Source organism: Chenopodium album, chromosome 20 (assembly GCF_948465745.1).
Source record: "Chenopodium album chromosome 20, dcCheAlbu1.1, whole genome shotgun sequence".
In the NCBI taxonomy this organism is placed as follows: domain Eukaryota; kingdom Viridiplantae; phylum Streptophyta; class Magnoliopsida; order Caryophyllales; family Amaranthaceae; genus Chenopodium; species Chenopodium album.
Window position 1 is genome coordinate 14,856,295 of NC_137853.1, and position 7,776 is coordinate 14,864,070.

Genomic DNA, 7,776 nt, shown 5'->3' on the forward strand with positions numbered 1-7,776 from the left:
AATACAGCTCCCAATCTGTGAAACTTGTTTCTTTATGAGTGTATGCATTTTTGTAAAATGGACAGGTTGAAGAAGTGCATTATCATTTATGTATTACTCCCTCATCTTTATGGTTATTGTTACTATAGGCACAAGAGTTCTAGGGGGTTGAGTCGAATTCGGTGCAATTAGCCTGTGATTGTAAGGACTCTGGACTCCTCTGTAGGCTACCAAGATGACAGGTTTTATCCTTGAGATAGCCTTGGCCTTTCATGCCAGTAGCTGAAAGTTTGTGGATAACTTCTCTGGTGCTGCAATTGTGCATCTATGAGAAGCAGAGGTCCTCCAAGTAAACAACTAAGCTAGTAAATGATCGAATATCACAAAGGCGGTTTATAAGTCTTACAGCAACTAGTCAACTAATACTGGCATCGAAAGATGTCAAGTTTCCATATGAAATTCCAGATCTGTCATGGCAGTTGAGCTATTGTTAAGAGATGATTTTTAGTGGAGATGTTGGAGCTTATAGACTTTTACCATTTTACTGTTAGTAAATTGTGTTCATGGCAACTTGCACATAATTTGTGCAATCCGACCAGGTGATGAGAATTGATCCCAAGATCTCTTGGAACCGGAAGAGAGGCTCTAACCACTTGGGCTATCCCTCACTCTCAATGATCTTGCATTCTAAATGTCCACAAAAATTCAGTGTAAATTTCTTACTGAAATGCGAAGTAGACCTTTCCATTAACTATATTTCTCTTACAAGCTCACCCTATATCCTACTAAGAATTACTTAATAATCATGTCCAAATGAACAAAAATTATTATAGCACAAAGGGAGTACCATATTATAAGTTATCATGCTTCATTTAAATGTTTTCTACATAATTTTTCCTTCATTTATATCAAACGTATACATAACTTCATCCTATTTAATGCATAAATTTGACTATTAATATTTTTTTTTGACGGGGACTATTAATAACAATCATCCATTCCTTTTAAATTCTTTTATTATTTTCTTTCATTAAATCTTAGCTTCAATATGGAGAGAGACATGTTTTTTATTAATAAAATATCTTTGATAAACACAAGAAGCTTCCAAATTGTGTAACTGGGTTATTTTGAACAATGACCCATGTACATATTAACATATATGTGCATTACATTAGTTTGGTTAAACTTATGCGAAAGTTCTCAGAGTTGTATACAAGAACTATGATTAAATTAAATGTACTATACATCATTTTTCTTTAATTTTACAAATCTACAACAAAAATAAAATTGTCATACAATGGTGCAAGTTTGTCACAAATACTTATAATTAATTTCCCAAAAGAACGAAAATAAATCTTAAGCTAAGTTTACACATGGTGCAAAACAAAGCTAGTCTTTTTTTAAGAAAATAAATTAATTAATTAAAATTGACTGCCAGTGAGAAAAAAGCAAGATGAAATAGAATAAAAATAAATCAAGTTTAATACAAAATACAAAAAAATATGGGCCATAAATTCACTTATAATAATGCAGCTACCACATAAATTTAATTAAAGTAGTAGCATAGGTTTAATTAACTTATAAAAATGAGGTTAGATTTCCTCTATAAATACTGGTCCTTACATTCATTATATGTCTCTTGCCCACATGCATCATACCTTTGCTTAGCTTAGCTTGTTCTATTCTCTCACCTTTCTTCACCATTGCCCATACTTTTTGTTATTTACTTTTCTTTAATTACTTCAAATCCATTAAAAATGGATTCAAATTCAAACAATTCTCATGAAAATAATGAAGTAAGGAAAGGTCCTTGGACCATGGAAGAAGACTTAATTCTCATTAACTATATTGCTAATCATGGTGAAGGTGTTTGGAATTCCTTAGCTCGATCTGCTGGTACGTACGTCTTTTCCGATTGTTATATATTATCGATGTTATGATTTTAATCTTATATATATGATTATTATATTTAATACGTAATATAGTAATTGAAAGCACCCTAAGAGCCAGCTTAATTAAATTAGCAAGGCTTTAAACGTATATGAAAAAACTTGTCACGTACTAATATGGTTTTTGTCCACGTAATTTCATATTAGGCCTTAAACGTACGGGAAAAAGTTGTCGACTTCGTTGGTTGAATTACCTAAGGCCGGATGTTCGTCGTGGTAATATAACTGCCGAAGAGGAGCTGTTGATCATGGAGTTGCATGCTAAATGGGGTAACAGGTACAATACTTCGTTCATGCATGCATATTGATTCATTGTGTTTTTGCCTTTGGTTTTGTGGCTAAAAAAAAGCCAAGTTCACTACCTAAATACACCTTGTTCTCAAGGGAACCTCACATCAAGTGCTAGAGCTAAATAAACTTACTTGCATCTTAAGCATGGTAATACTACTATTATTTTTAATTAATCACTATTTCTCATTAAATTATAATGATTATCTGTTTATTTTTATGGACTCCTAAACTAATTATTATCGACTATATATATGATTGTATTACAATTCTTTTTGTGATCTATAACAACTTCTAAAGAGCAATATACATTACATCTTTATTAATTTAGTCATTTTAATTAATTTATACTTTCCTTTAGGAAAAAGTTGAAATATATATATTTAAAGATAGAATTAAATCTCTTATGAACTAAGATTTTCTCTACAAATATAATAAAGCTCATACATGTAGCTTGGATAATTAAGGCATTGGATATTTGGATTAATGTAGTTATTTGATTATTATAATTATAAAAAGCTAATATAAGTTATTTATTCGTTTGTTAGGTTACAATTGATGTGATCAACGTGTAACATGTGCTATTTCCCATTGAAGGGATCACATGCATGTGATGTAACATGTGCTTTCCTAAGTAAAGTAACATCACGAAAAAAAAAAAAAAAATTAACACGTGAATTTTAAAAGGATTGTGGCTGTTAAAATTTCTTCACCTTTTATTATTTTTTTTTTATTATTTTTTTATTTTATAATTTACCATAAAAATACATATTATGTAAGAACATTTTTATTCTTCTTATACATTGTAGAATCTTAATTTTAGTTTCTTTCAGAAAAAAAGAGATAAAATAAAATAAAATAAATAGAATCTTAATTTTAGTAGGATTTGACATAAGCGAAAGTAAATATTAATTATAGTTACATAGAATGATATTAAGATTATGTTTAATACATTATACAGTATGGTGTATATAAGCCATCATAATAAAATCAATTTATCATTTTGAATATCTATTATTTTTGTATTAAATGTAGGATACGCTCCGTTTACTATGAGTAACCATTACCAATTTACCATTTATATGTTACTCTATATATTATAAAAAGTAATTTTCTCCTTAATCTTCAATCTGAAGCGGAATACAAGAGATCGAAAACCAACACCATCCCAACCACGTCTAATAACCAGATCAAAATAAAAAATTAAACGTTGTATTTGAGGTACATATTTGGATGACTTCTCGACACATATTTGATTCTTTCATTTTCTAATTTGTCATTCTAAACGCTCCATCATGAAGTACTTCCCCATATATTTCTTGGCTATCTTTCCTACCAAAGGCCATGCATCAACAATGATGCCTATAATATTTTTTCTTTCTGGCTAGAAATAGACTATTGCACTCATGTTGGTCTTGGCATCTTTGTCATGCATGTTTTTAGTGGCTACATCGTACACTGTAATTATATTTTCCTTTATTTCTTTTTCTTTTTTAGTCTAGAGCATTTGACTTTCTTCTATCAATGCTTACACAAATATGGATGCCCTCACTTTTTTCTAACTATTCAAGAAAACGAGTAGATACTATGTACAAGTAAAATTCATTAAGTAATGCACAAAAAATCAAAATTAATCTCAAAAGATGATAATAACATCAATTTTTTTTTAAAATAAACCTAGTATATATTTTTCAAAAGGCGAAGAACAACAATAACACTCCACTACAATTATCATTATTGTTAATATTATTTGTTAGGGTCTTAGGGAAATAATGTACATAGCTCCTTAAGGTTAAATGTAAAGAATCAAAATGGATTTTATAACTTAAATTAGGTAAATATAACATTCAAATCGTTACAATGATTTATAATTCATGTAAAATAAATTAGAAAAATTATAAGAGTTGGTTTACAATCGTATGGGTTATATAATATTATTGTCAATGTCGGGTCGTTATCATCTGTTATTGTTAGTCTTTGTTTAAACGCATTAACGATAATCTTAGTCTAAGAACAAAACAAGAAAACTTTTGATTTATTACAAGTTGTGAAAGTGGTTAACTCTAATAATCCGTAGAATTTAGTGACATAGATTTTATTACAAGTTGCAGTAACCAAGTACAAGTGACAGCTTTTTGTGTCTTAAATACATTAATATCAAGTACTGCAGTTATAGTGACGGCTAAATAAACCATTGGAATAGAAACATGCTAATTAAAACTTTACTATAAAAGGAAATATAAAATTGGAAAAATACTTTGTTCTCGGCTGTCTTTGATGTAGATATCTGCCATAATGTTTTACTAGCTCTTTCTGGTGCGTCTTTTTCTTCTATTCTTGACATTGACTTAAACTACATGTCTATATCCCTTAAGGTGTCAATTCAATTGTCCGAATCAGGTTCAGTAAGGTTGGATCAGATTGAGTTGGGTCAATGATTAGCTTGACTCCCATCATTCAATAAATGTCTTGTACTATAATTGACCACTTATAAGAATATGTGATTTTATAATAGGTTAGCTGCACACAAATAAGTCTTCGATGCTTACTCTAAGATGGGAAATGATTTTGACACACGCTTAATTGATTTCGGCACACCCTTATGTGATCGAGAGCACAGTTTTTTATGCTCTTCTCATATAGGGGTGTGCCAAAATCAATAAAGGGTGTGCCAAAATCAATTTCCCTCTAGGATAGTTAATTGGATTATCTTCAAGTTTATTTATTTATTTATTTATTTATTTTATTTTTTTTACTTTTTTTTATTATTTTTTTTCTTATATACTACGTATATTAGAAAGAAAAATAATATATCAGAAAACATGTCATATGAATGATTGAGGTAACGGGACAACTATATCTTTTGAGTTATGATGATTAGTCTCCATTGCATTGAACATTCATTGAAATATCCCATCCTCAATCTCTTAGGAAATATATACGATTAACCAAAAGTGGTACAAAATTTAAATAAAAGGCAGAAAAATGGGATAAATAATTGTTTCAAAGTTCAACTCTATTTATCAAATTATTTATTTTCCCTAGTCCATTTCATTTAATTTCGAGATCGTAATTTCCCCGTTGGATAACATCCACACAAACATATCTACATCCATTTGCATCATTACGTGCAGCTTAGTTTCACTCAATGGCTTACCTCGACAGCCTGCGTGCAAGCCTATAGAGTCATTATTAATTGATTATTGATGGATTTTGTAAGGTAAGTTGAAACTTTGGACTGTTATTTGTGAGAATCGAAATTATGCTTATTGACGGCATGGTCATAACATAGAGTCATGGTATATTGGCTACAAAAAGATGTAGAGACGGTATATATTAGTCTCCTTGACAACGATTTGGGTAATAAAGTATAGTTACTAAACGGTTACATTGAATTTTACTGTTACTAATTGGTATCAAAATGGACCCTAGTTTATTCGTTTGACCTTGTAGAATAATCTTCACCACTTTTTCCTAGCGTAATTTTTGTGTAAAGGCTACCAACATAAATTGCATAAATCTTTTGTTGACTTATTTACGAAAATGTCATGCTGATTGAGATTTTTTATTGATTTATTTACGAAAATGCCATTAGATAAACAAATTTTGTTTATCATCAAGATGAATGGGGGCTCCCTCTAAATCTGTAGACTGATGCATGCATTCTAGCTAAAAATGAATGGAAGAAAACGTTGCACAAACTTGAAAACAGCTGATGCCTAACCTATATGCCGTCCTAATGTACTATAGCAGTGCACATGTACTAGTCGATCACGGCGTGGAGCGTCTCTAGCCTCATAGTTTTATTAATCAACACGCTTCGCTCGTCCCTAGCTTAGGCAGCTACACAATTTCCATGCAGATTCCTTTAAAACCAAGTTTACTAACACCAAGTTACTAACTATACGTTTTTTCCTTCTTTGGAAATAGCTTGATGAGGTTCTTTTTTTCTTTACTCCAAAGGAGGAAATATATTTACTTTTGGTTTTTACTTTTTAGGCATTTTAATTAACTAGACCAATGGATTTACTCTTACTATATTAGTGGTTCGAGATTGACCTTCGTGACGTTCATGGATAGTTTTGGGCATGTCCTACGAAGTGTGTATACAACGAGGGAGCCCTAGTTTATCACTTTGATTTACAAAATTCTTCTATTAAGTGGCAAAATCGTAAATAAATCAGAAAAAATGTCCAATCAACATGGCATTTTTGTAATTATATCAACTATGGGCCCATATTTACTAAAAAATTGTTGATTTATTTACAGTTTTGTTAATTATTTGATAAACAAATTTTTGTATGTTTTATCACGATGATAAACTTTTATTTTCTCTTATACAACTTACTATTACTATAATGCATGCCTTTTATTACATTGTTAATACAAGATATTAGTATTGATTTAATGGATTATATAGGTGGTCGAAGATAGCAAAACATCTCCCAGGAAGAACAGACAACGAAATAAAAAACTATTGGAGAACAAGGATTCAGAAACATCTAAAGCAAGCAGAAAGCAGTACTAGTACAACATCAAGACATGAAATGAGCCCTTCCGACAACCACGAGCAAGCGTGTGTGAGCCAGATATCAAATGCTTCAGCATCTACACCTCTTAACTATGGCACATCGTCGAATCAACACAATACACCCTATCTACCTTCCATGTCACCATCGTCGTACCCTCATGTAGATCATCATGCCATGGAGGCTACAAGTTATAATATTGTACCTCCTCAAATGCATCCGGTGACAACTGAGAATTTTTGGGTTACTCCTGATGAAGATCTTTGGGCAATGCAATTATTTAACAGCTATAATTAAGTATGGAACGCGAATTAATTTAAATACGTAGTATATTGAATTGATTACATATGTGTTCCATAACTTATGTTACGTTATTTTTTATATACGAAGTATGTAATAGAATTCATGGATTGGTAATATAATTCGGGTTCTTGATGATTATTCTGTATCTATTTCGATCTTTAACTATACATAAATTAAAGCAATATATATAATTACTGGCATAGTTATTTAAGTTGTTCTTGTAATGTTATTGGATAAAGAAACTATCTTGTACAAGTATTAGACTATTAGTGTTACCATATCATCAACTGTTACGTGCATTGGATTTTTGGAACCTTATAATAATACTTTCATCTGTGAAATACTTGTTTCGTGCTGATGTTCGTGATCTCAACCTTATTGTAACAATAGTTTTATTTTATCATGTCTAACATACTACTCCCTCCATCCCCGATTGATAGTCACTTTTGAAGAAAAATCACGGGAATTAAGAAAAGTATATTGGAAATGTAAATTTACATTGGGTATGCAAATAAGTAGAGAGAGAAAGTAATCAAAGTACACGGGATAGTTAAATTTGCATGGAAAAGTTAAATTTGCACAAATATTTTTGCAAATGGTAGAGAATTTTGGTAAAACAAAATAATATTAATGGTACTTGAAAAAAAGCAAATGTGACTAACATTTTAAGTCATTAAAAATGGCAAAAGTGACTATCATTCGAGGACGGAGGGAGTATATATCATCAA

At 30.6% G+C, this 7,776-nt stretch overlaps 1 pseudogene; it reads left to right on the plus strand.

The window, feature by feature from the left end:
- The first annotated feature begins 1,736 nt into the window (after window positions 1–1,736).
- On the plus strand, window positions 1,737–7,042 carry LOC145596851 (MYB-like transcription factor EOBII pseudogene; annotated as a pseudogene).
- Window positions 7,043–7,776: the final 734 nt, after the last annotated feature.